This window comes from Cornus florida, unplaced genomic scaffold (genome assembly GCF_030987335.1).
Source record: "Cornus florida cultivar Cherokee Brave unplaced genomic scaffold, ASM3098733v1 CherokeeBrave_3.0.0_Hap2_Chr01, whole genome shotgun sequence".
NCBI lineage: Eukaryota > Viridiplantae > Streptophyta > Magnoliopsida > Cornales > Cornaceae > Cornus > Cornus florida.
Genome location: NW_026775571.1, coordinates 48,794,199 through 48,800,600, shown reverse-complemented (window position 1 = coordinate 48,800,600; position 6,402 = coordinate 48,794,199). Strand labels below are relative to the sequence as shown.

The window sequence follows — 6,402 nt, the reverse complement described above, 5'->3', positions numbered from 1 at the left end:
ATCGATCCAAGTCCAAGGTTCGATCGATCGAACTTCCTCCAATGCGAAAAAGTTAAAAAGCCAGCTCATTCATTCCGTCCTCTATCCAATCATTGGGGAATATGCCTTGCACGACCCCAGCTCATTTGGTGTGTCACTTGACCTACCTATAAAAGGAATATGATGCACTTTTTGAAAAAAAAAGATTAGCAATTTGGTAGAGGCAACTTTAGAGGCTATTCTTAGTGTAGAAGAAAAGGAGAAGGAGGCTAGATACACCATTGGAGGCTTTTCATCTTCAAAGGAGCAGATTTCATCCATGGAGCTTGCCCTTGAGGGTTGGAGGAGCATCACCATGAGTGGCTAGACATCCTCTTGGGGCTAAAGTTCCTAAGCATGCTTTCTTTACCTTAATCTTGTGTATTATTGAGGGATTAGTGTTATAATACATGTTTTTACACTTTAACTTATATAGATCTTGTTCATTCAATGATTTATATGGTTTAATGCTTTCAATTGGTTATTTCATTCTATCCATATGTCTATGTATGCTAGAATAGATGTTCATGTGCTTATCTCTATTTCTTGTGTTATTGATGCATGTCTATGTGTATTAATGCTATGGATCTAGAGATTGTCAAAACATAGTACTTAATGGAATGCTCTTGTTATTTTCTTGTTGGTTCATACTTATTCCTTGATGGACTGTGCCTCTCTCTTAGTTTATTTTCATGCTAGTAGTGTAGATGTAGTGTAGTTGTAGTGTAGTGTTAAATGGGAGGACAATCCATGCTTGTTGTTTGATGTTCCATGCTTTTCAATGCAAGTAGCATATGTCTCTAAACTTGTGGTGTATTTGGATTGTGAGCTTAATGAAAGGATTACTGACTCGTTTTGATCTATTGTGCCTTTCACATGTTGTTTAGACAATATATGCTTCATTGCTTGATATATTGTGTCTTTCACATGATGTTTAGACAATACTTGCTTAATTGGTCATCCTTGCTAATTGAACCAACCAATTTCACACACACACCAATATTGCAACACACCTTACCCTCATTAGTCACTTGTTAATGGTATAGAAATGCATTGCTTGGTGGTGATCTCTAAACCCCAAGACTTCTCTCCCTCTTTTACTTACTCTTTATTGCATTAATACTTAGTTTAATTTAGTTGCTCTCTAGTTTAAACAACCAACCAACCATTGCTTGATCACTCAACCTACTAACCCTAATCTCGATTCCACAACACAATTCGACCTAGCACAATCCACAACCCCTTGGGACGATCCCTACTCGCCCTAACTATATTTTTAGTGATGGTAGTAGTGGCTTTATAAATGTAAAACTTGGCCCTCGCCTTAATGCACACTCTTAAGCTTGATGGTAGTGCGACCATGACCAGTCAGTTTTTGGCGCCGTTGCCGGGGATTGATTGATTTGATTTGGCAACGTTGAATTTGTGGAATTCAATTAGGATTAGTACTCTTTTGATCGTGTCTTCACTTTGTTTTTATTTTTTCTTTTGATTACTCATTATGTTTGTTTTTGATTGACTAGGTGCATTGAGTTGAAGAGAAGCCAAGCAAAGGAACAATTAAGCAAAGGAGCTAAGCAAAACAAAGGAAAAAGCTAAAAATTGAAAAACTGTTAAGCTAAGCTAAATTTGGAGTTGAAGTGCTATAGGAACCTTGTGAGACTTTCTCTACTCAAACTCCTTAGTTAAATCGTGAGCCCGCGTGGAGGCATGCATTTCATTTGTAGATAAATCGTGAGCCCGTGTGGAGGCATTTTATTTTTCTTGTCATTGCATCATTGTTGTTTCAAACATAAGAATTGTGTTTGTGGAAATAGGCTAATTGCAATATTGTTAGAAGGTAAAGTGTTTGTTCATTTGTTTTGCTTGCTTGTTCATTATTGTGTATGCATGGTCGTTGTTCATTGAGACCCACTTTTATCCCTTTAGATTTGTATCTTGAATCCATCATTAGAAATCCTAGGGGAAGAGGAAGTTCAAATAGAACCAATCTATCAATGGATGACCATAATGATGATCATGTTGAGCATGTTGGTTACATAGACCAACAAGACATTCTTCATCCTAATGTGCACAATGATAACATGCAAGTACCACTAAGCATTCCTAGGCTATACATCCACCAACCTCAACAATAAAGCCAAGTTCCATTGGGAATGCCAAGGCTGATGTATGCTCCACAACCTCCCATAATTAATCAAGGAATTCAAAATCAAGGTGTTCATGTTGCACCTCAAGTAGCTAACCCACCACTTGCTTTAAGAGACCATTATGTGCCAAATGAGTATAATGCGCCTACATGCATCCAATTGCCACCATTTAGAGCACATCATTATGAAATCAAAGCACAAACCATTCAAATGCTTCCTAACTTTTATGGACTTCCTAGTGAAGAACCTTACAAGCATTTGGATGAGTTCCTTGAAATTTGTTCTACTGTGAAATACACGGACATGCCGAAAGAAGTCTTAAGGCTTAAACTTTTTCCATTCACCCTTAAGGACAAGGTAAAATATTGGTTCAACAATCTTAGGCCTTTTTCAGTCACTTCTTGGGCAGAAATGCAACAAGAGTTTTTGAAGAAGTACTATCCAGTTTCAAAGACCAATGCCATGAGAACGTCCATTAGAGAGTTTACACATGAGGATGGGGAAACATTTCATAAGGCATGGGAACGCTTCAATGAATTGCTTAGGAAGTGTCCACATCATGACATGCCCAAATGGCAATTAGTTCAATATTTCTTTGAGAGCTTATCGGACAATTACAAGGGTATGGTTGATGCTTCCATGGGTGGTTCTTACATTGATAGGCATGAGGATGATGTGTGGCGTCTTTATGAATGCATGAGTGAAAATTCATTGCATAGGACATTGTCTTCAAAGAATGGTAGAAATACACAAGGTAGGACGAGTGTTGGTTTATATCAAGTCGACCATTCAAATGAGATAGCCGCCGAGATGAAATCCTTATCTTAAAAGTTTGATCAATTTTTGATTAACCAAAACTCGGTGAACCAAGTATCTTTCTACACTAACCATTCTCATCGTGCATCAAATGAATCTTGTATGACTTGTTCTAGTGTTCTTCATTCTACTTCTCATTGTCCTCATGGACAAGTGTAAAGTGAACCTAATGAGCAAGTCAATGCAACTTTCGTGAATCAAGGGGGAAATCCTTATGGTACTCATTATAATCCAAGTTGGAGAAATCATCCAAACTTCTCTTGGAAAAACCAAGGAGAGGGCTCGAACCCTTCCCAAGGCGGTTTTCAAGGGAAGTACATTCCACCTCCACTTCAAAACCAAGGACCCCAAAGTTATAGGCCATATCAATCACAAGGGAATCAATTTTCTAATTGTCATTTTCCCAACCAATCTTATTCTCAAGGTAATGTTAAAAGTCCCACTTTTAAAGAGAAAGTTTTAAATGCTTTGGGCACTCTTGAGGCAAACACACAATTGCTTCATTCTCACTCTCAATTTATTGCGAAGCTAGAAACCCAAGTAGGGAAAATAGCTAGCACTCTTAATGCTAGAGAGAAGGGAAAGATGCCTATGAATGCCCCAATCAAGCAACAATGTGTTGTGGAAACCCAATCCTCATCGGAAGGGTGTACCATAGAACATGTCAATACGGTGACCACCTTGTGGAGTGGTAGAGTTGTGGACAATCAAGTTGAAATGTCCAATGAAGAGAGTGAACCGGTGCAACCACAAGTTGTCACCTGTCCCGTTTCACATTTTATTCCTCCTTCATTGCATGTTCATGATCTTATGAATGAGAAAGCTGAAAAATGTGATTTGAGAAGTGATCTTGAAAATGATTCATTGAAAAAAGTCTTGAAAAATGTGTTTGAAAAAGAAGTTTTGAAAAATGATTGTGAAAATGTTTTGTTGAAAAGTGAATTGAAACATGATTTGAAAACTTCTTGTGTTGAAGAGGCTTTGAAAGAAAATTCTGAAAAAGTGTTTGAAAAAGCTCCATTTCCGGACGCCTTGAAAGGGTCCATTTCAAAAGAAAAACAAAAGGTTAAGACCAATGAAATTTTGGAAATGTTTAGGCAAGTGAAAGTTAATCTTCCACTTTTGGATGTAATCAATCAAATACCGGCTTATGCCAAGTTTTTAAAAGATCTTTGCACCTAAAAGAGGAAGAACAAAAGCCAAGTACCAAAAAAAGTGGTTTTGACCGAGCAAGTGAGCTCAATTTTACAACACAACACTCTCCCAAAGTTTAAGGACCCCGGTTCACCAACTACATCATGCATCATTGGTGATCATATCATTAATCGGGTGCTTCTTGACTTAGGAGCAAGTGTTAACCTTCTTCCATACTCGGTTTATGTCAAACTAGGCTTAGGTGAATTGAAACCAACGTCGGTAGTGTGGTACCCCTCGGATCCGAGACGCGGGTTGATCAGGCCCAGGCCCACACCCGAGGGATATCAAACAATTAAAGTATTTTAAAATGAACACGGATTACAAAATGAATTTAAGAAAATAAATAATAACGCTGAAAGAATTCTAAATTAAAAATCCTCAAACTATAATTATTAAAATCCGATAATCTAAAACTCTATAAGTTTAACAACTCGGGAATCCATCCTGTGGACCCCTAATAAAATCCCAAACTGAAACTGAAATAACTGCAATGAAACATAAAGCTAAACATAGAGAGTAGTCCTACATAGTCGGAGGAATGAGTGTTTGTATTTGCTCTGCACGACCAAGCTGTAACCCTGGAATTGACGAATACCTAGAAAAATAAAGGAGTGGGTCAGGCCCACTTGCAAGTCCTGATCTACTACAGTCCAAACAGTAATCCGATATGCAGATCCATCCTAAGAAGACTTAACAATATCTAGAGTAGTCCATATATGTATATATATCCACACTATGGGACATTCACTGGACTACAGTAGGGGTCTGAACCTGAATAGAAGGCAACATGCGAAAACGCACCCAAAGGTGGGCATGAGTACCTAGACCTAACAGGGTACACCTCATCCTACTATAACCAGCTATGCATCCACTGCATATATGCATCCTAACCAACGAGTCTGAGACTCAAGCTCATCTCGTGGTACCATAAACATATATATAAAGTCTGTCCAAAACCAGGGTAAGTCATTCAATATTTCATTAAGCTGACATACATCTACACACTAGTTAGTCACGTAATTTATTCAGTTGATATGACTTAACTACCATCCATTAATCCAGGAAGCCACTCAACTTAGTCGTAGTTGATCTGACTTAGTCACATTTAGGATTCAATATTTTTCAATCCATTTCTTTAATCCGATAGGTTAGGTTTAAGCGTTTTGAGCTAAACCATCCCTAGTATGTCACCATCCCATACCGGTGCATACAATCCTCCATATCCTTGTAAATTACAACACATGCATAGTAAGCTAGTAATTTACAATCCAAACCATTATCCATATCATTTCAGAAAAGTATTTAATATTTCAGCAATATAAATCCCAGCATTAATCCATGTAATTGTATAAGAGAATCTGATATTCCAACAATTATCATCCAGAGCATGCATAGTTCAAACCTTAAACATAAAATGATCTATTATGCATCCAATATAAGATTTATAATCTTATTATAATCCATTATGTTGCTCAAAATTAAGCTAAGCAATTTGGTTCCTTCCATCCTTTATCAGTATGCTAAGTTGTATGCTTTTATACTGATTCATCCTTTAAATAATTTATAAAAATTATTTATATATCCGTATTGTCAAATTCCTTAGGCCTAAGAGGTGTATTATGCACTCTATAACCTTCCATAGTCCATTTAACCTATTAGATTTAATTAAAATAGGTTTCAAAACAATTCTGGGCAATTAAAATTAAAATCCAGGTCGCAGCCCAACTTAGTCGGCTCAATTGCCAACTGAGCAGGCTAAGTTCCTAACTTAGTCGGTTAGTTCCCAACTGAGTCGGCTAAGTTGATGCTGAAGCCGTCTTCTTCGTCCGTTCAATCCCTGTAAGCCCCAGAACTCCATTGTTAAGGCCTCTAAGCTTCAACCTACATCCCATACGTTTATACTAAATTGTTTTAAGTATTTTAACATGCAAAGATTCATCTTAAACAACAATTATGCATAAAGATCACAAAACTAAATAAAACATGAACAAGTATGTATAACTTTGCAACCCTCTATTTTAATTTGATTAAGCATGCATAATTAATCTGTTTTAGCATTAATTAAACTCCTGGAGTCTATCTAGGCATGCACAAAACACGAATTAAAGGGAAAGAGCAAGAACAAAAACTTGCCTTTGAGTTTCAGATTTGAAACTTTAATCCACGTCTCTGCACTTTCCGTTAGTGTCTTAAACAGCAGATCTACTCCTCCGGTCCTTTG

General features: G+C 37.2%; 1 pseudogene; it reads right to left on the bottom strand.

The window, feature by feature from the left end:
• Nucleotides 1–2,636: 2,636 nt before the first annotated feature.
• Nucleotides 2,637–2,734, bottom strand: LOC132282767 (small nucleolar RNA R71; annotated as a pseudogene).
• Between the last annotated feature and the right edge of the window lie 3,668 nt (nt 2,735–6,402).